Source organism: Sorex fumeus, unplaced genomic scaffold, assembly GCF_029834395.1.
Source record: "Sorex fumeus unplaced genomic scaffold, SorFum_2.1 ptg000039l, whole genome shotgun sequence".
NCBI classification, from domain to species: domain Eukaryota; kingdom Metazoa; phylum Chordata; class Mammalia; order Eulipotyphla; family Soricidae; genus Sorex; species Sorex fumeus.
The window spans coordinates 25,150,705-25,177,298 of NW_026606096.1; positions in this window are offsets into that span (position 1 = coordinate 25,150,705).

Genomic DNA, 26,594 nt, shown 5'->3' on the forward strand with positions numbered 1-26,594 from the left:
CTGGCCCAGACAAGATCAGACCTGAACACCTGAAGAACTTACCATCAGTACTCATCAATACATTGGCTCGACTCTTCACACGCTACCTGTCTGAATGCAAGGTTCCATCCCAATGGAAAACCAGCAGGACTGTACTACTATACAAGAAAGGAGACATCCACAACATTGGCAACTATCGCCCAATCTGCCTATTGTCTGTCATCTACAAACTATTCACTCGAGTCATCCTGAATAGGATTAGCAGAACACTAGATGAAGGACAACCATGTGAACAAGCTGGTTTCCGAAAAGAACTCAGTACCATCGACCATATCCACACAATAAGCAAGCTCATTGAGGTATCTCGGGAGTTCAAGATGCCGTTCTGTCTAACGTTCATTGATTTAAAGAAGGCCTTTGATTCTGTTGAGACAGAAGCGGTCATGGAAGCCCTAGCCAATCAGGGCATACAAACTCAATACATCAGGATCCTTCGTGAGCTCTATTGCAGATTCACTACCAAGATCTCACCATTCTACAAAGAAGTAATCATCCATATCAAGAGAGGGGTTCGGCAGGGTGATACCATTTCACCAAAACTCTTCAGTGCCACCCTCGAGAACAACATGCGACGACTGGAATGGGAAAACATGGGAGTGAAGATAGATGGTCGGCAACTACACCACCTCCGCTTTGCTGATGACATCGTTCTAATAACACCACACATCAGCCAAGCGGCACAAATGCTGAACGACTTTGACCGTGAATGTGGAAAGGTCGGACTACAGCTGAATCTTACGAAGACAATGTTTATGAGAAACAGCCTTGTTCTTGACGCTCCATTCGCTCTCAACGGAACCACCATCTCCGAATGCAACAGTTATATATACCTAGGTCGAGAAATCAACATGATGAATGACCTGGCACCTGAGTTGCGCAGGAGGAAGAGAGCGGCTTGGAATGCCTTCAAGAGCATTGAAGAAATAACTAAAAGGACAAAGAACCTCCAGCTACGAGCACATCTCTTTGATTCCACTATTCTTCCTGCATTAACATATGCCTCAGAGACCTGGACCCTACGAAAACAGGATGAGAACGCTATTCGGGTCTCTCAAAGAGGAATCGAAAGAACTATGCTTGGAATATCATGATTCACTCAAATGAGAGATAGAATCCGGAGTTCTGATCTTCGTCAACGCTCAAGAATCAGGGACGCTGTCTCATTTGCCAAGACATCAAAAATCAGATGGGCTGGACACGTAATGAGGTTTACAGACAACCGCTGGACTAGAGCCATTACTGATTGGATTCCACGAGACATCAAAAGATCACGTGGACGCACACCTATAAGATGGTCAGACTTCTTTGTCAAGACCCTAAATGATCGGTTTGAGGCTCTGCATGTTCCTAGAACGAACAGATACCATTAGGCTACGCTAGCACGCAACTGGGATAAATGGAGACGTTACTGGCACCCGCTCGAATAAATCGATGAATAACGGGGATTAAGTGATTAAGTGATAAGGTGAATAAACTGAATTTCTAGATACCTCAGTTTTAATTATAACTTTAACTTGTACAGATGCACAACTTGGCCTTCCTGTGGCCAGAGTTTTCTCACATGTAAAATAGAGGCACTTACGTGAACTAGTGCCAGGAAAACATTACATAACCCTGTAGTGATGACACAGTTCCAGGGTCAGTCCCATAATGCCCCACAAGGAGAACCCTTCATTTGCTTCTGACCTACTGGAGTGGAGCAAAACGATGGGAAAAGAACGATAATATTGTATACGATTGTAATGTGCATTTGGAGAGGAGACGTTCCCTTTCTGGCTTTGACAAGTGGTCATGCTAGAATGTGCCAACACAAGGAAGTGAAAATCGTCTCAGGCCAATTGCCAGCTGAACACTGAAGCCCGCAGTCTGATCCCTTCAGCCAACTAACTCATGCCAACTTTCTGTGAACCTGGATGCAGAATCTCCTCCGATGGAGACTAGGTCTGAGCTCCGATTAATATCTTTTTTGTTTTGCTTTGTTTGGGGCCACACCCTTTGATCCTCTGGATTTACTGCTAGCTCTGCACTCATTTCTGGCAGGGCTCTGGGGATCTTAATGGGCTGCCACCAATTGAACCTGGGTTGGCCACGTGCGTGGTAAGCGTCCTATGCACGGTACTATGCTTCAGTCCCTAAGTGGCAGATTTTGGAGACCCTGAAGCAGAAAACCAAGCTTAGACACTGAACCCTAGAAACTGAGAAAATACATGTATACCGTTCCAGCTACCAGTTCTGAGATAACAGTATTATGCAGCATTTATATATGCAGCAGTGTTATATTGGCAGGTAATATCGTAGACGGCATATAATAAATGTTCCTAAATAGTAGCTATTATTGCTTAATTGCAGACAAAATATGAATTAATAACACTGATTATTTATTTTCTACAGACTAATGATTACATTCTTTAGTTTTCATTTAAATTTTAATTAATACCTTTTAAAATTTTTATTACTTCATTTTATTTTTCAAAATAATACATGACTATTTTATTTTATTTTTGCTTTTTGGGTCACACCCGGTGATGCACAGCGGTTACTCCTGGCTCTTGCACTTAGGAATTGCTCCTGGCGGTGCTTGGGGGACCATATGGGATGCTGAGAATCGAACCAGGGTTGGCTGCGTGCAAGGAAAACACCCTACCTGCCTTGCTATCGCTCCAGCCCCACACATGACTATTTTATACTGAAGTGCTACTCCACCATTTCCACCCCCAGAATGCCAGTGTCCCTCCACTTTATCTCAAGGTCCACTCCCCACTCAGTACCCCAGATCACAACTAAAGTTCGTTAAGTGATTTCCAAACTTCTGTTTTTCCAATGAAAAATATACTATTTCATCACTTATTTTACTATTCTCTGCATTTTGTTTTTCTCAACTAAAATGTAGGAAGGAGAGGATTAACAAGTGGGGATTTTCTTTCCTTTCGAATTTTATATTTGGAATCCAAATGCCTGGCTTCAGGAAACCATTTCAGGTACAGATGAATACTACTGTCTTCCACTATATAACCAAAAGCAAAAAAGGAAGGAAAACTAAGAAAGAAGGGGGAAATTTTGCAAGTTTTTCTTTTTTTCAGGAGTAATTTTAATTGATGCAAAGAATATGTCTAAAAGGCATTAATTATCATGAGCACTCCACTTTAGCCAATCACATGTCTACACATATAACGTTTACCAGAACCCCAAAAAGTCTCCTATGTAACCCAAATTTAGCTGTAATTCTGACAAGGAGTAATTTTTCCGTCAATATGTTGTTTCATTTCACTCCCTTTCTTGCTTATTTCATCAGGAACCAGGAAGTCAAAATTCCACTGTGAATTTTTTAATGTGCATTTTCACAATAGTTCCATTTGATTTTAGTTCTGTCTGATTTGCCTTATAGTTTGAGATCAACTTACTAGGTATACAAAAATTAAAATGGATACCAATAAAGTGGACTTATACTATAAATTATTTCTATATCTTTGATAATGCTTCCTGTCATTAAAGTTGACATTATCTATTTGAAGTTATTCAGAAGCTGTAATTACAGTGAACATTTAGTGGGCTATTACCAATTTTTATTCAAAACATTTGTATTGAATGGAATTTCAACCATATATCTTAATTTGACACTTAAATATGCCAGAGTCTTAAATGCAGTAACTCTCCACTCAATAAATTTCTGGGAGAAAATTTTATAGCATAAAAAAGATACCTCTAATCAGTTGAAAATCTTAAATCTACACTGAAAAAAGATTTATATATTACAGAGTACTGAACTGTTTTAGTCATTATTGAATTTTACATTCACTTTACTTTTTCATTATTATTTTCTTTGCACCACTTGTGTCTGTGTTCAGGGCTGATTCTGGCTGGCTCTGCACTCTGGGATTACTCCTGGTGGGCTTACGGGACAATATGTGATGCTGGGGATTGAATCTCTATAGGCCACATGAAAGGTAAGTGTCCTGCCCACTGCACTCTCTGGCCCTACTGGTAATTTTTTTTTTAATTGAGGCATCATAATTGACAATAGTATTGAAGTCCTAATGATTGCCAAGTGTGACACCAATTCCTCTACCAGTGTTTCAAGAGTTCTCCACCATTATCCCATAGTCCCATCCCTTCCCATCTTCCACTATCTCTTATTCCTAGATATATTAATCATGTTTCAACATTTAAACTTTACATTTAAGCAGCCAAAATTAACTTATTCACGCTGTTTTCCTTCCATTAGAGGAAGACTCTGAATACTAACAGTAAAATTAAGTGGAAATTCTACAGAAAGTCACAGAAATTAAAAAAAAATCTTTAATTTTTTTTTCCTTGTTTGTTCATTTTGTTCTAGGGCCATATGTGGTGATGCTCAGGGGTTACTCATGCCTATGCACTTGAATTACTTCTGGTGGTGAATGGGATATTATATGGTGTGCTGGGTCTGCCACAGCAAAGCAAATGCCCTACCCACTGTACTAACTCTCTAACTCCCCAAATCTTTCATTCTTGAAGTAGTCTTCCTTCCCTTGCAACATTCCCAATATCATGTCTCTCTCCTAATCAAATTAATCTATTTTTTGCATAATGAGGGAGAAGCACTCACCTCCTCATCATAAAGATTTTTTCTTCACTCTTCCAAGAAATAATATATGGGTGTCTCTCTTCTTTGGAATGTAGATGCATTGAGAGTGGCACCATGGTACTTGAGAGATTTGAGATCCAGTGACTGAATATGTATCTAAAGAAAGTCCCTTGTCATCACTATTCCATAACTGGCATATTCTACCTCTGTGTTCTGAAAAACATTAAGACTTAGAGCCAAAATCCTGTTGCTCCTGAATTTACCTGACTCATACAGAATGACATGGGTTTACTCTTACGGGAGAAATAGTTGGAACTTTTGAGTGAAGGCACTTAAGGAAAGAGGAAGGGGAAGAATATAAGCAAGGATAGATGTAAACATAGGAGGAAGAAAAATAGTCGTACAGCACACACTGATTTGAAAGGACAAAAGTCTTTCTGTAAGTTCCCTTTGGAGACTCAAGGGAACATGCAAGATAGAAAGTTAATCTTCTTATGTTATAATTCCCGTTAGATTTGCTCTTAACCTTCCAGTAATGACATTTGCCTCTCTCTGCCCAGAATATCTACTTTTTGAAGACCAAAAAGAATAAAAGTTATCATCAGGGGCCAAGGACATATAATCTTGTTGACAGAAGGCTATTTTCTAGATTTAGGGGAACATACTCTGTTCACCAGCATCACTCCAATGTAGACATATCAGACTACCATCTATGAGGATGGAGTGAGTGAGAAAAGAACCTAAATGCTTATGAGTCCAAGCCCAGCCCTTTCTGAGCCTAGTTCTCATTTCAGTATGTGGTTAGAGCTGAATTGTGTTCTCTCCAATATTAGCGTGCCACTCCATTTTGGGAGAAGCATGCTGAAAGTAGACTATAGACCAAACATGATTGCCACTCAATGCCTCGCTTGCAAACCACAACACCCAAAAGGAGAGAGAGAACAGAGGGGAATGCCCTGCCATAGAGGCAGGGTGGGATGGGGGGTTGGGGGGTGGGAGGGACAGTGGGATCCGTGGTGGTGGAAAATGGGCACTGCCGGAGGGATGGGTATTTGTTCATTGTATAATTGAAACCCAAGCACAAAATTTGTAAGTCTACAACTGTACCTCATAGTGTCTCACTAATAAAAATTAAATAAATAAATAAAAAACATTCTAGTTGAGGTACTGGGACTTACAATACTGCTTACCACACTTTTTATTCATGTCATTTTTTTTTTTGCTTTTTGGGTCACACCCGGCGATGCTCAGGGGTTACTCCTGGCTTTGCACTCAGGAATCACTCCTGGCGGCGCTCGGGGGACCATATAGGATGCTGAGAATCGAACCTGGGTGGACCGCCTGCAAGGCAAACGCCCTATCTGCTGTGCTATTGCTCCAGCCCTCATATGTCATTTTAACGCTAAGTCCATTACCAGAGAACCTGTTTCCCTCCACCAGTGCCCCAAGAACCTCAGACCTTCAGTCACTGTCCTTCCATGTATAGTTTGATAGACAAAATCTTCAATTCTGATGGCTGCCCATTGCTTGTTGTTATTTTTCTTCATATTCCATATATAGGATCTCTCTCTATTTCTCTCTTTCTCTCTCTCTGTCTCTCTCTATGTGGAGATGGTGACACCTACATATAAATACATGAATAAAGCTTCATTTAATGAATGAATATTTATGATTTTGTGAATATTTAATTTATTTTTTATAATAACACTTAATCATTAAATTACATTAAGTTTAAATATTGTATTAACTATTATTAAACTATTAATATTGAATTGCAAATATTAAATAGAGCTTCAAATTTTTATGCTGACATTTTAGTCCTCCAACATGTCAGAAATTAGTTGATAGCAGCAAATAGGTTATTTTCCAAAAATAATTAAGGTAAAACAAGATCAAATGCATAGGATCTAATCCAACAGGACCGGTGTGTTTATGAGAACAAGATTTAGCAAACACAAAGGGAGGAATCGTCCATCTACAAGTGAGAGAGATTGAGAGAGAGAGAGAAGGAGAGAGCACACTTAGGTGAAACCAATTCCACCAACATCTTGACCTTGAACTTCCAGAACTGTGGGGAAATTGTTTCTGCTATTTAAATCACCCAGACAGTGTTTTGTGATGTCAACCCTAGCAAACTAACACACATAGTTTTCACACTTGCCACCTTCTTAAGAAAATAAAATAAAGAAAATAAAACCTCGCTTTTAAAATAATTTAAAGAATATTTTTTACAGAAGGAAGATTGAACTTAAAATACTGAAATTCAATACTTGCAACATTCACCCAAAAGAGGATGTTTCTAGCTAAATTAGAAGCTGTCGTGGTAATTAACAAAGTAAGGAAATGGTGAAATGAACCACTGAACACTTATTTTCTTTATATTGTGCAATTACTCTATTTGTTCTAGAAAAAGTCATTTAGCAAAGATGCATTTAAACATTATAAATCTTAATTTAAACTGATACTGTGAGAATTTAGCAAATGTTCTTATTCCTATTTTTATTGCTGCAAGCAGCACAATACATATTAGTAATATCACACAATCATACAACTGTAGCTCAGAATGTTCATCCAATTCATTTCTTTTATGACTGCTATACAATTTGGGAACAAAAATCTATTTCTCAAGATAGATTATCCAATGGGAAAAGTGCTATCAAATTATATGGCCGCAAAATACTTATGTTGGTTGGACAGAAAATGTGATTTATTCTAAGAATACAGTAAATGCTTATTTTTCTTTATCTTAATTTTTATTATTTATTAGGTTGGTTTTTTTTTTGCCACACTCATCTTCTCAGCCTTACTTCTGACTCTGCCCTAAGGGATCACTCCTGATGGTGCTTAGGACATCTTATGGGGTACCAGAGATGGAACCCGGTTAGCCAAGTGCAAGGCAAGGGCCTTACGTTCTGCATTCTCTCTCCAACCCTAGAATGCTTGTTTTTTTTAATTTGATTTTGTTCCATTGTGACTGACACATTAGGAAACAAGTTGAACATAGTATCGATTTCATGTTGTATTATGCACATTATCGCCCATAAGGAACACACAAGGTAAATATAGAAAACTGCACACAGACTGCCATATATACATCACTGAAGCGCTATTAGCCAGCATGGCTCACTTTGTGTATTATGGGCCACATTCACACACATTTGTCATTACAACTTTCATCCAATTTCAGGTCAGTCTCCTCCCATTGCTTTGCAGTGATTTACAAGCTGAAACACTTCCAGAGCTCACTTACACACACATACTTCAGGTCATTTTCAAGGCAGAGTGACAAATTAACCGTAGAATCTATTATTCCCTTAAGCATTTAATACGTGTAAAGCTATGCCACCATTTTAATTAGGTTCCTGTCTTTATACTTATAGGCTGTAAAATTTTACTACATGTTTTTGCACAAGGTAGCGCATTTTAGGACTATGGATGTTCTGTTATTGTAGAAGATACTGAACCTCCTCTCTGAAAGCAAGTAATTATCCACTATTTTCTGTGCTGTTTATCCCCAACCTTCTGGGAATACATTCTTTGTCCCTCATTCTCCGTAGTCAGACCAAACGTAGGTGCATGTCTACTGTGTTCTCTTTAGATATTTTACAGCTTTATTAGCCTATTTCTTAACCAATAGAGTGATGCTCCATTGGAAACAAACATTCCAGTTTGCCACGGTAGGGGAATATGATGTTTCCAGCCCAGGTGACAGATACACTTCTGTAAACAGGGAAGTGTATTATATTAGATGAGGACAGGCTATAAGGTAGACATATGTCTTACTCCCCATAGTCACTAAAGTACAGACACTTCTCCTGACCCAGCAACTCTGAACCTTTAATTCTGAGTCTTTTGACTGCTTGTGATTATCCTGGAATGATATGTTTGAGTAATCATATTCATGGATATAAACCTTTCCTCATTTTATTCCAGCTCAGCTAGACCTATGTTGGTTTCTCTACATACACCCACTGGACTCAAAATCAGGATTCACTAAAAAGGCCAGTGGAGCTCAAGAAATGACTTTTTTTCTGAGTCATCCTGCCTCTGTAACAAGAAGTTGAGGGGAGTTTCATCAAAAATTCCACCTATAATGACTTCCTCTGTACTTAAATATTTGTATGTTACTAGTCTTTTCATAATTTAATATCATAACCAATATCATGATGCCTTATTGAACCACAACATTTCAAATTAAGTAAAAATTGTGAAACTGAAAATAAAAGAAAATGGTAATGTCACATTGTCTCATATAATAAAACTTAATAACTGAGACAAGATCACTCAGTTCTAGGTGAGAATTTTGAAATGGAAAATAACAAAAATTGAAGCCTACTTTTTCATGACATTTAAAGGCAAACAATTCAAACTGAACTGAGAAATATAGCTAGGAGGATAGAAATTTCATGTTTTCTCTAAGCAACTCACCTGCGGTAATGTTATAATTAGTGTCCCAAGAGCATACTACTAGAAAGGGCTCAATCAAATGATTCCAAACCTTAACACTAACAGGCAACAGTGGCTAAATACATTCATCTAACAAAGGGTCAACTGAGACCTGACAAGTCCTACCGTTGAGTGTGAATGTCATGTTGGAGCAATTGTACAAGGGTAAAAGTGAGGAGATGAACAGACTTAAACAAACTAAGTGACTTTCCCAAAATTACTGACTAGTACTCAAGTTTTAAAGCCTTGTTTGGTGCTCTTGTAACATAGTTATACCACCAAGACTATTTCAGAGAGGAATAATCAGAAGAGACAAACTTAGAGCATTCGAATGGACCCAAAGAGCCTAGTACTGTACCCCATTACTACCTAGTAATGTGGGTTGAATTCTGTCCCCGCAAAGTTAGGTTGGAGCCCTAACTTCTTACACCTGTAAATATTTGGATTTTATTTGCAAATAGGATCTTTGTTCCTAAAAGATGAAGTCATCAGGGTAGACCTAGTGGTCTAGTCCAGTATTTCTGGCATTCTTAGAGAAGACAGACACAAAGGGCAAAGACACCATGAGACAATAGAGGCAGAGACTGGAGTGATGTTTCTACAGGTTGAGGCAGCAAAGGATTTCTGGCAAACACCAGAAGTAAGGAAGAATCTGCATACTCTGAAGGTTTCATAAGTAAGGCCTCCCAAACACCCTGATTTTGAACTGCAGATTTTCAGAACTATGAGACAATTCATTTCTATAACACGATGCTTCTCGGCCTGTGGTACTTTGTTAGGGCAATGCAGAAAACAAACACAGCAGGTAATTTCACATAAGAGCAGACAAAGGATCCTTGCACCTGAGAATGTGGCAGACACTATTTCGTTACCTAGCCAACCTCATTCCTGCCACATCGTTTTTCTACTCTGCTACAAGAAGTCAGATTTTCTTCAGATACTGAACATTCATTTACCCAATGGGTATCTGGCCAATTATAGGCAGGCCATCTTCTTTCCTGGTGATTTTTTTTCCCTTTTAACACAGTCATCTTTGCAGCACAGCCCAATGAATTATCTGTTGTATAAATCGGCTTTGGGAATTCTCTCTCTCTCTCTCTCTCTCTCTCTCTCTCTCTCTCTCTCTCTCTCTCTCTCTCTGTTGTGTGTGTGTGTGTGTGTGTGTGTGTGTGTGTGTGTTGGAAGGGCCACACTGGTGATGCTTGGGGGACTAGATCAGTGCTCAGGTTGGTACTCAGGAACCATGCAATGTTTAGTGTCAGGGATTTTCAGATCATGCGGTTTAGTGTCATGGATTAACCCAGGCTTCCCACATGCTAAGTATGTGTTCCAGTTCATTGATCTATCTCTCTGGCACTTACTCCAGTCTTAATTAACAATCTGAGACAGGTACTTAGCACTCCTTTTTCACCTTAAAACATCATCAAATGAGAAAAGTAACTAAAATCTACAGATGATTCTTGCAGCATACAGTAATTTGTTCCTTTCAGGCTGGTTCCAACTATGAAGGGGAAACACAGAAGAATCACAAAGAAACAACCTGGATTCCTAAGAGCCTCAGCCACAAAATCCATCAAACCTGTGCTTGTCTTATTCTGGGATTCTTACTGGGCAGTAGAGCAATTTTGGTTACTATTTAGATTGAATTTCTGTTACATGCTCTAGCAAACCTGTTAATAGATACAACAGGAATTTCTAAATCTTCCACATCCTAATTTTAATATGTTCAGTGATTCTCTCTAAACCAGAGGGCAGGCTTAAAGACAGCTGTGTTTTCTACTAGAGAATTCCAATAAGACTGCATCAATCTGAAGAAGTGTCCCAACACTTCAAATTATTTGTTTCATGCAATATATTTTTTGGATAAATTTTGCTATCTATATACATTTTACTCTATTTAATAAACAGGGCAGCAGAATTAGTACACACTGTAGTATTGTCGTACCCTTGTTCATCGATTTGCTCGAACAGGTACTATTAACGTCTCCATTGTGAGACTTGTTGTTATTGTTTTTGGCATATCGAATATGCCACAGGGAACTTGCCAGGCTCTGCCATGTGGGTGGGATACTCTCAGTAGCTTGCTGGGCTCTCTGAGAGGGACAGAGGAATCGAACAAAAACTACAATAATTTTTTTTAATGATTTGTCTTTCAGGAACTGCCCCTATATTTTGAGTTCTGATTCATTCTCTTACTAGTGATTAAATCTTTTGCTAATTCATCACATAATTTCACTGTCACTGTCACTGTCCTCTCGTTGTTCGTCGATTTTCTCGAGTGGGTCCAGTAACGTCTCCTTTGTGAGACTTGTTGTTACTGTGTTTGGCATATCGAATACATCACGGGGAGCTTGCCAGGCTCTGCTGTGCGGGCGAGATACTCTCGGTAGCTTGCCAGGCTCTCTGAGAGGGGCGGAGGAATCGAACTCGGGTAGGCCATGTTGGCTGCACGCAAGGCAAACGCCCTACCTCTGTGGCCCATCACATAATTTAAGACCTAAATATTATAAGACTATCGGGTTTGGGAAAGATTAAAAATTCATTTGACCTTTCCCCATCTGATATCTGATTTTTCCTTGTAGAATCTTCATTGAGTAGACCGGCGATAGATTAGTACCTGCACTCATCCCAACTTCCACTTGAACTCTTCTCAACCATTGCCAAACCTTAAAAGGTATGACCTAAGAGGCAATTAGAAACTCATTGAGTTTGGGGGTATCCAATCAATCGTCAGAGAGCTTTAATTTTCAGAAAATTTTCCTTTCAAAGTGAAAATATGCCTTCCCGTTACATTTTACAAATGGTCTTAATTTTGTTCCTTGCTCCACAGGCTGATTTGACCTCTTTTCCACTAACAGTTTGGAATTGTCATCTATTAAGTCTCTGGAGTCCTAGTTGCTACAATTCTTTTCTGCCATCAATTACAAAATTTCCATTCCTTCCAATTAATCTCCAAATAGACAGTTAACTATGTGATTTATACTCCACCCTGCAAATCGTTAAGATAATATCTGTTAATGGAACTTCCTTGAGACAAATATTTAATATAGGGTAGTACTATTTCTAGACTATAAAATTCAGTTGAATGTGAGTTGTGCTTTTATGTTTTTTTAAATACAGGTTAAATTTAAGCTGAACTCAAAGCAGTTTAGAGAAAATTATATTAGGAATAAATACCATCCCACATATACACACACTTAAATTCTCCAATGTTATTTTAACCAGTGCAGTAAAACAGGGTTTTCCTCATTTATTAATCATTATAATTTTATTATTTCACTAAAAGACCATTTTGAAATATTAATTATTTACATCTCTGCAGCTAAGCTCACATGTTCAACTTAAATAAGTTTTCCTTCACATTTTTTCGTAATGAGCTTGGTTCATCGTTCAACTATTTATTACTGTTTTGCATCCTGGACCAGCTATACACATGCACTTGTTATCTTATTAACCTTTATTTTTTTAGATATGCATCTGTAAGTAAATGTGGGACTTTTGTTTTTAATTGTTTGTCTTAAATTGTCCTTTTCCTCCCAATAGAGAAATATAATTAGTGCAAAAAAATTTTGGTGAAGTAAGATAGTTTTATTTAGAGAAATATGGTGGTAAGAAAAGGCAGAATGAAAAAAGAGATAAAGAACGTAGGAATCACTAAATACTTAAGCTCTAAAGGTACTTATATTCTTATACTTCTGTTTCAGTGTCAAAAATTAGTCTCATAGTCCCAAAATAATTGTCAAGGAAGGCTAAAACCTTTAGGGAACTCAGAGTGTTTTGGTGAGTTATGGCTATCTGATATGAGAGATCCTTGACATGAAAATCTACTGGATGTTTCCAAGTGATTTTAGATTTTTCTGTAATGTTCTTTAAATCTCCAGCTTATAGAAGTACTTTACACAACAAAAATACTTCACATACTTCTTTAACAAGCAAACAAAAAACAAACACTGTCCTCCCATTGTTCATCGATTTGCTCGAGTGGGCCCAGTAACGTCTCCATTGTGAGACTTCTTGTTACTGTGTTTGACATATTGAATACTCTCAGTAGCTTGCCAGGCTCTCCGAGAGGGGTAGAAGAATCGAACCCGGTTCGGCCAGGCTGGCTGCAAGCAAGGCAAATGCCCTACCGCTTTGCTATCACTCCAGCCCAATTCTTTAACAAGAACCTATAGAGTTCCTCACTTTCAAGAAGCAGCTTAGTCACTTTACCATCATTTTCCAGTGGCCTCTATAATGATAAATATAGAAACTTGGAATTGACTAATTTCTATGAAATCTGGCCAAAAGATTTGCCCAGAATATCAGAGAATGATAAAATATTTTGCAAAATGTTTTTTCTAAGGGCAGATATCCCCTTCTTTCTCGAGGAAACGTAATTTGTGCCAGGCTATCAGTCAAACCACTTACACTCATTTCACTTTCAGGAATGGCCAATCAAATCCCTACTTGATTTGACACTCAATTAACAACTAAATACACGGGAGTAATTATTTTAAAATCCAGATATTGTACTCAGCGATAGAATACATGCCCTGCATGTGGCATGCAGTGTTCAATTCCCATCATGGGGCGTGGGGCAGGGGAAATACACTTGAAAGAAAGGAGGCACATTAGATAAATCTTCCAGTAAATCTAGACTATAAGAGCTTCCAGGAGCTTTGTTTTATAGTTTGTTTTATAGGCTTGTCCAAGTGTATGGAGAGTGGCCTTGAGCATGGCTGTGGCTGGGTTCTGAAGAGAACATTTTAAATAATTCACCTTGGAGTCCAACATATAGTTGGTCATTTGAAATTAACCAAGAATCAAAAATAAAAACAAACAAACAAACAAGCCCTACCACACTTAGGAATTGACAGGGACAGAAATGATTCCGCTAGGTTGGAAAGTCTTATGCTCCTAAGAAACAGAGCAAGAGTCTCTCCTCTCTTCAGATAAAATACAATCAAAGCCTCAGAGGGACTGCTAACTGGATGGCCCCAAGTCCCTCTCTTTTGCAAAGTTGATCATCCAAACTCCTTTTTCCATGATAAAATGAGCCACCCACAACAAAGCTGAGAGACACAGCTTTCCCTCCCTTCAAGTCAGAGTCTCTGCCCCAAGATATTTCATGCCCCAAACTACCATAACCAGTCCAAATAGGTCGCAAAAGGATAGAAAAAAAAGTGGAAGCTCAACTCCAGGCAAGAGCTGAACTTTCCAGGACAGACCACCTGAAATCTTCCCTTTCTCATTAAAGAAGAGATTAAGAATTTAGAAGCCAGTGCCACCATTCACTCACTTGTGTTCCAGAGGAGTATCTCTTTTCTTCTACTTTGTTTTCTTTCAATATTCTGTCAGTGTTTGGAGACAACTGGTGAGTTTGTATATATTGTTGTATTTCACCCCTAGAGCCTATTCTTCCCCTAGCAGACTGATATAGCAGAATGCAAAATTTTCACACCACGATATTTACAAATTGAAGTCAATCAGTGTATACAAAAAGGAAAACATAATTCATGTTCAAAAGAAAAAGCACTCAACTGGCAAAGATCCAAGACTATCCGGATGTTAGAATTAGGGACTTAAAGAGTTATTGTAACCATGACCAAGGACACAAAAACAAATCATAAATGCAAAGAACTGAATGTTGGAAATCTAAATTGAAAGGTAGAAAACATAAAGAAGTTTTTCTAGAAGTTACAGTTCTAGAACTGAAAAATACAATATTTAAAACAAAACATTCAAAGACTACACTTAATAGCTGACTAACAGATGACTGAGAAAAGATCCTATAAAACAGGAAAAAACGAGTAATAGAAATTTTTCATCTGAGGTGGAAGAAAATATTAAGAAATAAGCATCTCTTCAGTAACTGAAGGAGCAATATCAAATTGTTTCATGTAAATTTAGATTTCCCAAGCGAAAAAGAAAAAAGAATAAAAGGCCCCCAAAAAAAGTTTTTAAAGAAAAATAATGCCAAAAAATTTTCCAAATTTAGTAAATAATACTATTTTTACATTTAAATAAATATCAAATAGGATGGACCAAAGAATTCACCGCAGAGTTACATGATTGTCTTTTGGAGAAAAATGATTAATATACCATCTTTGAAACCAGCAGAGAAAATTCAGTCAGTGGACAGTGGATTGTTTATTTGTAGGATTCTCATAGAAAGCAATAGAGACTAAAAAAGAATTGGTCTGTCTTCATTGAAGAAATATTAAGAAAATAAATAATGAAAGTAAGCAATTCCTTGAGGAAATTTAATTTAAAAATTAACAAGCTAATTAATAAAATCTGCATAGCTTTACAACCACCAAACATATTTTTTTTTTCTTTTTGGGTCACACCCAGCGATGCACAAGGCATATTCCTGGCTCATGCACTCAGGAATTACTCTTGGTGGTGCTTGAGAGACCATATGGAATGCTGGGAATTGAACCCAGATGGGCCGCATGCAAGGCAAATGCCTTACCCACTATGCTATTGCTCCAGTCCGGATAATTATTTTTTATAAAACACCTTCCTCAAAGAAAACTTCTCAGCCCAAAGGGCTTTCTAGTGGCTTCAATTAAACGTTTATGGTAACCATCATACCTTTGTGCTTCAGAAAAAATAGGAGAATTCTCACTTTGTACCATTTAACAGCATGGAAACAGATGCAAGGAAGCAACAACAACAACAACAACAAAAAAAAACAAAAATTGAAATCAACTATGATTTTCAATGTAAAAAAAAATGAAATTAAGTAGTTCTCTGCAGCTTGGATGGGCCTGGAGGCTCTCTTGGTAAGTGAAATAAGAGGAAAGAGGACAAGTACTGGGTGATCTTACACATCTGTGGTATATGAAATAAATAAAATAAGGGCCAGGACAATAACAACCAACTACAAACTTTGATGACAGAACTGAGAATACCAGACTAACTGGGGGTGGGACACTTCGGTGGTAGTAAGGCGAGGTTACTGTGTATACCAAAGCCATCCATATCAAACTGGTATAAATCTATAACCTAAAGTATAGCATCTTTTTGGGGGGGTACAGTGCCACCCAGGTCAACCGGCACCTGCAGGGCGAATGCATCAGCATCCTGATGGTGCCTTCACACTTTCTGATACCCCAAAATTGCCACTGTGCTTCTGGCCAGACCCCAACAATTTGGGACCAAGTTTTCCGATAAATTAAATGGCCCAAAGTTAGATATATGGGGTCCCTACAAACAACCTCTCGCTCAACTATACAAGTTCATTTATCGGCCTTGCTTCAGAGACCATAAATAAATCTCAAAGGACATCAAAATCACACCATTTGAGCGCATTAACAGCCATGGTTCAGAGACTAATCAATGAATCTCGGAAGAGAGCAGCACACCATAGAGATGCCTCCAAACTCCAAATATTTTTTTAAAAAATTTAGAATTCTAGGAGTGACATCTCATACTATTCATGGCTAGCAATACAAAAGAAATTATTTAGCATCTGCCTTTCGGGCAGGCTTCAATGGTGGTGGGAAAATTCAAAATAATTGTGGTGGGAAGGTGTAATGGTGGTGGGATTGGTTTTGAAATGTTGAATGTAAATAATTATTTTGAATAACTTTATGAAAATAAAATTTAGAAATTTTTAAAAAGTAATATGGAGTTCATGCTTGCTTCAGTCAGCTGAATCAGTGGCTTAATAAATAGAAGTACTCCTACATTAAAAAAGTAAAGCATAATAACTTTTTAAAAGACAATGGTGGAGGGCTGTGGGTACTAGAGTGGTGATATAATAACTTCGTATGTAGAACTAAAAAACTTAGTACCATTTTAACCATGTTAGGTTGTATATTTTTAATCTAATGTCCATGAGCCATGATCCCCAAGCACCCCCAAGAGTGACCCAAATCAACAAACACAATCACATTTCCTCCAATTTACTTTGAAGATCTACCCCAGAACTTCTGCCCCTTTATAGTTTCAACTGTTTACATTCAATCAGTTTCTAAATCTGGTCATGCAAGTGTTTCCTTCCAGACTATCTGAAAATTCCTCTCCCTTTTGCTGTATTGGATTGGAGGAAGTTACATGGAAAATTGAAGTATAATACTGCACCCACGTGGAGACATTTTACCTGACATCTATCAGTGCCATACTCTGCTGTCTGGTAACGTCTATCAGCACTTCAACACTTCAATGTTTTGTCTGAAGTTTTGACTCATGTGAAATAAATTGAAAGAGAAGAAGAAACTTGTCACCCCTCCTAATAAAGACAAAAAGTTGACATTTGAGGGTCTGGTGAGCTGGGTGTTTATTTACAAGTGTGACTAATGGCTAGGGATTCCCACTCAGAGATAAGGTTTGCAGCCCTCCACTAGAAAGCTCTTCCTTTTGTGCATCGTGCAATTAATAGTCACTCCTAGGAAGGTAAGCACTCTCTTCAGCAACCTCTATAGACACCTTCCACTATCCATCCAACCTCGTCCTTTTGTCAGACCACTGCTTTCGTGCAACACATTCAAGACTGAATTTTTAAGGAGAAAAGAAAAACAAATCATAAGTGTATGAAAGCCTTGTTGGAACAGAACAGTATGCCTACAAACACAAAGCACTCAAGTGGCAGTTCTGAAAATGACGCTTAAGGGAATTATGTCTCTTGAATGCAGTTTAAAATGTGGTAAAAAAAAAAAAGGAAATTGTAAGTATACCTTGCAAAGATAGAATACATGACTGAAAGAATTTTCTGTCAACATCTGCACTTTAAAGAAAATAATTGGGGTGGAAGTTGGGGGCTAGGTCACATCCTGTGGCACTCCGGGTGTACCCTTGGCTCCGTGTCCTGGAATCTTACCTGGTGGGTGCTAGGGATTAAATTGGAGTTGATGGCATACAGAGAAAGTATCTTATCCCCTGTACATTCTCTCCATCCCCCAACTGGACATGTAGACAGTTTAAATACCTTGGTCCGTACCTGGAAAGTCACGAGAGAAACATTAGTTTTTTAAAAATATCATTTCTATAATGCTTTGGCATGTTTTATGTCTATTTTTTTTATCAGTGAAACACCATGAGGTACAGTGGTAGACTTGCAAGTTTTTGTACTTGGGTTTCAGTTATACAATGATCGAGTACCCATCCCTCCACCAGTGCCCATTCTCCACCACCAATGATTCCAGTATACCCCCCCCCAACCCTCCCATCCCATTCTGCCTCTGTGGCAGGGCATTACCTTTTGTTCTCTCTCTCCTTTTGGGTGCTGAGGTTTGCAAAAGAGGAACTGAGTGACAATCATGTTCGGTCTATAGTCTACTTTCAGCATACATCTCTCATCCTTGGAGGATCCTCCCAACACCCTTTACTTGGTGTTCCCTTCTCTATCTAAACTGCCTTTTCCCCTAGCATGTGCGGCTGGCCTCCAGGCCATGGAGTGAACCTCCTTGTACTTATCTCGACTGTTCTTGGATGAGACCTATTTTGTTGCTTTATATTCCCCAGATGAATGCAATCTTTCTATGTCTGTCCCTCTCTTTCTGACTCATTTTGATTAGCATGATACTTTCCATGTAGTACCATGTGTATGTAAATTTCATACTTTATCTTTTCTAAGAGCTGCACAGTATTGCATTGTGTAGAAACATTCACGGATTAAGCATTTATTTTATGAGCATCAGCTAATTTGAAATGAAAAAATACTAGGTTCAGCCCCTAGTATTCAATATTCAAAAAGTGTTACTCATCTACAAAACTACTTTCCAACCTTTCAAGAAACTTCAATTCCAAGATGAACAAAGCTGGATTCATGTATGTACATAAAAATATCTAGTGAACCCTTGATGTCCCTGCCATATATTCTTGCATTTACATCTGGATGGATGAAAAACAAGTTGACCACCACAATACTTTGCCCCCTTGGGATGATTTGCTCTAGCACACAGTCCTTAGAGCATGAGTAACCTCAACTTGTTATCCCTGGCTCAGCGCTCCGATTGGAGGACTACCAAGCTCCTTGATGTCAGGAGCAGAGTTTGTCATGATCTGTTCTTACCCCGTTTCTTTAGACATGTGTTACCCTCCACCATCAGCCTCTAGAGTCCAACTATATGCACGAGATATCCCTAGCAATTTCCTATCACTCTGATGCTATTCTTATTGCTTGTTTTGCTCTTCTCCTCTCTCCTTTTCATCCCAACAATTGCAGCCCCCCGAGCACTACTGAAGTGTTTATGCTTCCTATGGGATGGAATGTGCTTCTTGGTGCTGGCAGTGCTCTCTATATGAATGCTCATGATTACATTAGTAATACTTAGTTTTTGCATTTGCATTTGTTTTAAATCTCATTTCCCTTGCTAGATCGCTAACACATCCTATGCTTAACATAGCTTATGTGTTAACAAACTTAGCATGAATTAATGCATAATTGCAACAAGCTAAAGCTTGTGAAGGTAGATTTGAAAATATCAATATGTCAACAAAAAGTCATGTTGAAAGCAAGCCTACATTAGAATTTTTTATTGAATTTCTCTGATGTATACTCTGGAGCCTTGACATTTTAATTAGGGGAGTGACATAACTCATTTTATATTTTTCAAGGGCAATCACACTTCTCCTCTGAATTTCCTTCTAGGCATTCTCCCGGGTGGGAGCAACAAAGAAGTAGTTCAGGTCCCATACAATACAGTATGGTGGTTGATAGGACACTCATAGAGACTTTAAAGTAGATGGCTGAACTAACTTAAATGCTTTAATAGCACCTAAATGCTTTAGACAAGGTATGCATATTAAGGGGCTAGAGCGATAGCACAGCGGTAGGGCATTTGCCTTGCACCCAGCCAACATGACCGACCTGAGTTCAATTCCTCCGCCCCTCTCAGAGAGCCCGGCAAGCTACGGAGAATATCTCGCCCACACGGCAGAGCCTGGCAAGCTACCCGTGATGTATTCGATATGCCAAACACAGTGACAACAAAATCGCCAATGGAGACATTACTGGACCCGCTCGAGCAAATCGCTGAACAACGGGAGGACAGTGATACAGTGATACATTAATGCATATTAATGTATCATCCCAAGTCAAACGCTTCCAGTAATAACCTTAACTCTCAGTTCTAAGGGTTGCCTGTTTGGTTCTTGTGGTTTGGAAGGTCTAGCTAGCCTTTTTAAATGAGCATCACGGGTTAGTTAAGAGATTGGTTGATTGTGACTCAAGGTTTATGTTAACCTCATTCAGGTTGACATTCACAGTTGACTGGGGCTTATTACGGTGAGTGAGAAGAGCAACTGGGCAAAGTTTCATTCAGGCTCACCTTCACAAAGGATGGAACAAGCTCATAAGAAATGAAGACCTGAATTACTAGCAGATCTTCTGGGCAAAGGGAGTTGGCCTCATCTTGATGTTGCCCCTGGGAGCTAAACCCTTGCTTTGTTTAGGTTTGTTGATGAAACAGTGTGCCTCAGCGATCAGCTCAGAGGAAGTTTATTGATCCCTTTGATATCCACTTGTCTACAACCCACCCTCCAAAAAATTATGCTTCTCTGGTTTCTTTCTCTGTGAAAATTGCTTCTTGTGACCAGGCAGAAAAAACAGTCAATGGAGAACATAAGTACAATGTCATCCAATCAGGTAACATGTTCATTCTCCACCCAGCACCTTGATTTTCTCTATCCATCACCTTGTCTTGTTCAATCCATCATCTGTTTCTCAATTGATTGGCCCTAGAGAGGCAGTAGAACCAGATTTCCACAGAGGGAGCAGATATTGAAAATGAGAAAAAGGACAAGCCGAAGTACACAAGCCTTTGTCGTTTGGTTTGATGGTGTTTGCCCACCACTCATCAGACAAAGGGTTAATATAAAAGATCTGTCACTGTCACTGTTCTCCCGTTATTCATTGATTTGCTCGAGTAGGCCCAGTAATGTCTCCATTGTGACAATTGTTACTGTGTTTGGCATATCTAATACGTAATGTGTAGCTTGCCAGGCTTTACCCTGCGGGCAAGATACTCTCGGTGGCTTGCTGGGCTCTCTGAGAGGGGCGGAGGAACCAAACTAGGGTCAGCCATGTTGGCCGCTTGCAAAGCAAACGCCCTGCCAACTGTGCTATAACTCCAGTCAAATATAAAAGATAGATAAGGTATTGCTAGAACTTCACAAAAGTAAAGCTACCAGTCTCATCAGAAAAATGGGAGAAAAATATGAACAGAAACTTCTTCAAAGAAAACTTACTAATGATCAAAACATATATGAAAAATTCCCTGGAAAATCAACTGCAAATTTAAAAATACAATAAGGCATCAGTTTACACCGGTGAGACTAATACATATCACAAAGACTAAAAACAACCAGTGCTGAAAGGGATGGCTTGGGTGCGGAGGGAAGAAGCCCTCCTCTACTGAAGATGGGAATGTTGACTGGTCCAGCCTTTGTTAGAAAATCTTTGAACAGTTCTCCAAAATGTAAGAATTAATCTCCCATATGGTTCAGTAGTTCTTGGCATTTGCCTCAAGGGTTCCCAAACTCTATCATTAGTTTAGAATGCAACTTAAATGTTACGATTATAGCTTCACATTTCTGTATGTGCTTAAGCCTCAGCCATATTTCTTCCGCCAAAGTTCAAGAACTATTTCCATTAGCCAACGATGTTAAAGACTTCCTGAAAATAATCTTGCTCAGGTCAGCACTTTTTCTATCTTTCAAAACACCACAAATTTTAATTGTTTAAAAATATTGCACGTGTCACATTCCTCCATTTCCCAGTGTGATATATAATAGGGAGTATCTTAGGTACCACAAAAGCTGTTATTTTATCACCTCAAAAGGAAAGGCTAAGATGCTTGTCCTTGAGCAACATATCTCAGAGAAAAGCAGAGGGAGAAAGTTTAACTTGACAGAAGGAACCAGACTAAAGCAGCTTGTTCCAATTTGGACCCCAGTTTTTACCCATCGCTTAACTACCTCTAATTTTAGTAGTAAAAATCATGCCAAGGATTGTATATTTAATGACACAGAGGGTCCATGAAAAAGCATATTTTGTACACTGAGCCTGAGCACCTGACTTCCTCTGTATTTCTATCCTTGCACACCTGGATGTCATGTCTTTCCCACCTTTGCTCTTTAAAAAACTTTATCTTGGCTTTGAGCAAGGAGCTGGACAAGATTCCTATCCGATACTGTCTCCTTGTGCATAATTTCGCAAATAATAAACAGCCCAAATTTCTACTTTGCCTCATGTTCATTTCTATTTTGTCGACAGCCAAAGAAATTTGGAACCTCTAACCCTAGCAGCTTTCTTGCCATTTTTTCAGATTTCCCCAAATATAGCTACTATCCAGTGAATGGTTTCGAAGGCACTGTCACATTTCTGCTAAGTTTACTTATTCTATTAGTTGGAAGCACCCCTCATCCAAATGTCACTGTCAAGTTTTTACTGAAAGAAATTCACCCTCTAAAAGAAACAGTGACCAAAATACAAAGACAGCCTACAGAATGGGAAAGGATATTCACCAAATACACATCCGACAAGGGGTTGATATCAAGGATATACAAGGTACTGGTTGAACTCCACATGAACAAATCACCCAACCCCATCAAGAAATTAGTCAGAAAGAGCGGGATAGACACAGAAAGATTGCATTCATCTGGGGAACATCAAGCAACAAAAAGGGAGATTAACACCCAGGAATGGCTGAGATTAGTACCACGAATTTTGCTTCATGACTTGAAGGCCAGCCACATGTGCTAGGTGAAAAGGAAGCTCAAATAGAGAAGAGAGCACCAAATAAAGGGTGTTGTGAGGACCCTCCCAGGGTGGGAGAAGCATGCTAAAAGTAGTCTATAGACCAAACATGATTGCCACTCAATGCCTCTCTTGCAAAACACAATACCCAAAAGAAGAGAGAGAGAACAAGGGGGAATGCCCTGACGCAGAGGCAGGGTGGGATTGGGGGGATGGGGGGTGTGAGGGATGCTGGGACCCATGGTGGTGGAGGATGGGCACTGGTGGAGGGATGGGTACTTGATCGTTGTATAACTGAAACCCAAGCACAAAAATTTATAAGTCTATAACTGTACCTCATGGTGTTTCACTAATAAAAAAAAAACAAGCTGATTTCACACAGAGAAAGCATGGTTTACTAAAATTGTTTCTTCACTATTGGTTAGTCAGTAGGGTGGTTCTTTGATCTAGGATGGCTATCAATAAACTAATGAAAATAAGCCTATTGCTACTGAACTCTCTAGAGCACTCCTTTCATTGGCAAACTGGTGTGATCTGAAGGATGGCCTTTCACAATATCTGACTCTAAACTGTGTCATAATTTATGATACACAGAGCAGAGTTGCAAGACCAAGAAAAGAATAAGCCCCAATATGCAATCACTTTCAACATCTAGATTGCCAGGCTTTGCCATGAGGGCGAGATACTCTCAGTAGCTTGCCAGGCTCTCGGAGAGGGGTGAAGGAATTGAACCCGGGTCCATCGGGTCAGCCTCGTGCAAGGCAAATGCCCTACCGCTGTGCTATCGCTCTAGCCCTATTTCCACCAAGTTTGCTAATGTTCTATTTGTCAATAAGGCTCATGGGTTAGCACAAAGCTGTTGGTAAGTTAAGGCACAAAGAAAACTATAGTAGAGGACAATAATTATTTAGAGCTTTTAATTTTTTGCAGAAAGGAAAAATATATACTATAAGCTATGAGAAGATGACATGTAGAGAGGAAAGAAAAAAGATGGTATTAACTTTTAGAATAAGATGATATGTGAGTTATATAAATATTCAGAGCATAAATCCTGAGATTTTAATCCAGTGAATAGAGATACCATGATAGGCTGGAGCCAGCATGCTTAAAAAAAAAAAAAAACACTTAACTTAATCAGACACAAACCATAATTGTCAGAAACAGAAATCAGTTCTCTACCCAAACTCCTTTCACTTAAAAAATTCCCAAATTCAATCATCAGTGGAGCTTAGATAGTTATCTGGATAAGTTAACTTTATCAGGCTGGAGCAATAGCACAGCTGTAGAGTGTTTGTCTTGCACGTGGCCTGCCTGGCTGACCCGGATTCGATTCCTCCACCCCTCTTGAACACCCCGGCAAGCCACTGAGAGTATCTCGCCTGCATGGCAAATCCTGGCAAGCTACCCATGACATATTCGATATGCCAAACACAGTAACAAGAAGTCTCACAACGGAGACATTACTGGGCCCGCTTGAGCAAATTGAACAACGGAAGGACGGTGCTACAGTGCAGGGCTACAGTTAACTTTATGATTTATTTTTTTGGTAAACTGTTCTTATAGGCCATCTAGAACCTTACTAGAGTCTAGACAACCTAGATTCTTACTTTAATTATGTTTACCCACCAAGAATCAATTTCAATGATCTTCATATAGTATTATTAAATGCTCATCAACTATGTGGTCTGCAATAAAATTTGAAGGTGTGAAAAGAGAAAGCATTGAAGCACAGTGATTTTCTAAGAAGGGAAACTGGGTTGCAGTGAAGTAATTGTCAAATATTAATCCATAGAACTTAGAATGCCCATGTAATATGTTTCTTTTCAAAACCCCAAAGAAAATGAACTCCTCAATAACAGCTTATATTGGTTTCGGGATTATTTAACTACACTCAGCTCAAGAAAAATTGGACTGGGACAAGTTCCAGCAGAACTGTAGGGAGGAACACAAATGGTAATGCTCTGGACTTACTCCAGGCTCAGGAATTATTTCTGGAGGTGCTGGAGGGACCACGTGGGATGTCAGGGAATTGAACCCTGGTTGACCAACCACATACAAGGCAAGCGCGTCACCTACTGTACTCGCTCCAGCCCTCAAATGGGTAATACTTTGAATATTATCCAATTAAATCAATTTAACTGGATTCTGGAGTATTCTGCACTATTTTAGAAAGGAACCAGGGTTAAGTCATGATTGCACTATGCTCCCTACAGGAAATAAAACCTATTTCACCCAGCAATAGTTTATAGATATTGTATGATAATAGAAGCAGTAGTTACAATGCCCATAAAGAGTTTCTGAAGTAAACTTAGAAACATTACACTGAGCACCATTTCTTGCCGAAGTCTAGTCACAGTGTAATAATTGTAGTATCTATGCTACTTTTTGTAGCTCTGAGAGGTTGGATTGGTTTTCTTAGATGAACCAGAGTTTAGTGGGGGCAAAAAAGTAAATTTAATCACTGTCACGGTCCTCCCATTGTTCATCTACTTGCTCGAGCGGGCCCAGTGATGTCTTCATCGTGAGAATTGTTGTGACTGTGTTTGGGCATATTGAATATATTGAATACATCATGGGTAGCTTGCCAGGCTTTGCCATGCGGGTAAGATACTCTCAGTAGCGTGCTGGGCTCTCTGAGAGGGGTGGAGGAATCGAACCCAGCTCGGCTGGGCCTGCTGTGCACGAGGCAAACGCCCTACCACCGTGCTATCACTCCAGCCCAAATTTAATACCGTCCTTGTATTTGTTTTCAGTTGGTAGGTTGCAAATATTTTAATATATTGTTATTTTTTAATTTGTTTCAAAACCATGTATCACATTCTGGATGTGCAGAGATGAATAATCCACCGGGCCAGCTTCAAATCACTCATGTTCTAAGAGGCAAAATAAGAGGAGATAATATAGAATATTAGAATTAGTGTAAATTTTAAAGCTTTATTACCCTGTTTTTAGATTACTTTCACTATTTTTCAACATTTCTAACAGAAATAAACGTTAACATTTTTAGTAAACTTCTTGAGACGACTTAACTTTAAGACATATGTTAAAATGTATAATCAGTGTTTTTGACATCTCAATCTACCATTTCTTATTCATTCATCTTCTTAAGTATTATATTAGCACCCCCAAAATTATGGTATATCATAAAAAGGCAGCTATTTTAAAAATCTATACTTTTATTTCCTTGTCTTCTTAGAATTATTATTGGCTTTTTTAAGATTATAAAACATTTTGTTAATAGCATATTTGATATTTTCTTTTAATCAGTGAAATTTTCTTTGTCCAAACACAAAAGGGCTTAAAATGCATTTGAAAATCTCTTACTTAAAGCATAGCAGAGTTAAGGGGGAGAAACACACATCAGAACTCAGAAAAATCGTTTTCAAACGTTAGTCACCACAGTAAATAAACAAAAACTACACGTGGGTTTTTGTATTTACTTATTAAATGACCTCAAATTCATGATTTTTTTGTTGAAGATAACATATTACTTTGCTTTAAATAAAGAAAAATGTAAATCTAGTCTGAAGTCTGAGCATAGTACTGCAACTAAATAGTTAAGTATGAGTTGTTTTCACAGTTTAGAAACTGAAAGCATTAGAAGTAATGAGCTTTCATCAGTATTTATTTTTAGAATACAAATATTAAGCATAGTCCTTGTTAAATAATCATAAACATAGAATGAAAGAATGAATTATGACATGCTGTGTTGCCCTTGTCATGTTTTCCTTTATATACACATACACAAGTGCACACATGCACACACCAGTCCCCTACCCCCCCCCCCCACACACACACTCCAATCTTCTCTTAGTTTTTTAAGTGAGAGAACAGATTCATGGCATTATTAGGATA